Here is a 1,313-nt window from a genome sequence, read left to right on the forward strand (position 1 = left end):
TGTTTGTGTTTGTTCTGAAGGGTGAATGTGTCCTCTCCACCGTTGTTGAAGGACGCCTACTTAAACTCCCTGGGGCAGAAGTACAACAAGACGCCAGCCCAGATTGCGCTGCGTTTCAACATCCAGCGCGGGGTGGTCGTCATCCCTAAGAGCTTCAATCCGGCCAGGATCAGAGAAAACTTCCAGGTAAGGGCTGGCTGTTGGAAAGGTGACAAGAGGGGTGTGTGTTTGTTTTGAGTTAATGTAGAGAATTTCCCACCAAGCTTATGAAACATCAAGACCAACAGTCTCGGCCGTGAGTCCATTCCAACTCAGGGTGGCCACCTTACAGGACAGAGCAGAGCCGCCCCCATAGTTTCCAAGGCTGTCGTCTTTACAGACTCTGAAGAGTTCTCATGGCATAGTGGTGACACAGGCTGCAATCCAAAAGGCCAGCAGTTCGAAACCACCAGCTGCTCCTTGGCAGAAAGATGGGGCTTTCTACTCCTGTGAAGAGTTACCGTCTCCGACACTCACAGGGGCAGTTCTACTGTGTCCTATAGAGTGGGGATGTGTTGGCATGGACCGATGGCAGTGAGTGTGGGTTCGGTTTGGTCTCCAGCACACTGGTTGGGGGGATTGCAGTTTACAGACCATCCTAACCCACTGCCCCTCCAGAGTTCCTCGTGCAGTGGACGGAGAGCCAGGCAGTGCCCTCGTCCTGTAGAGCAGCTCCTCCTGCGACTGGATCTGAGGCCGTTCCACGCTGCAGAGCTTGCCTGCTCACGTGCCCTTTATCCAGCTCCTTGATGGTCCCTGAAACCTTCTCTGTTGATGCGACGTTCCTACTCTCTACACCACCAGCCCAGCAGGAAGATAATGCATAAAATTCATAATTCATAATAGTCCACGTCCCATCCTAACAGCTCCTGGGAAAATGAGAAACATGTTTAGGGATTGCTGACAAGGACCCCTTCGACTTCCTGAACGCCAGGGGCAGGAAATCCATAGACAGCGCAGATGGGTCGTCCTACCCTTGAGTGACTCTTAAAAAATATCTCTCTATGTAGGTATCAACTAGGAGGCCACAGCCCCCCAAATTCACTGCCGTCAAGTCAATTCCAACTCATAGCAACCCTGTAGGACAGGGTCGAACTGTCCCTGTGGGTGTCAGAGGCTGTAAATCTAGAAAGCTCAGCTTTCTCGTGGGGAGCGGCTGGTGGCTTTGCACATGGCCCTGTGGTTAGTGGGCCAGTGTGTAACCCACGACACCCCAGGGCTCCTGGAGGCCACATCGGAATCCAGGAAAAGCCGTTTGTAAAAATGCACACTCA

This window comes from Echinops telfairi, unplaced genomic scaffold, assembly GCF_000313985.2.
Source record: "Echinops telfairi isolate 266 unplaced genomic scaffold, ASM31398v2 ScPeMD7_23;HRSCAF=83, whole genome shotgun sequence".
Lineage (NCBI taxonomy): Eukaryota > Metazoa > Chordata > Mammalia > Afrosoricida > Tenrecidae > Echinops > Echinops telfairi.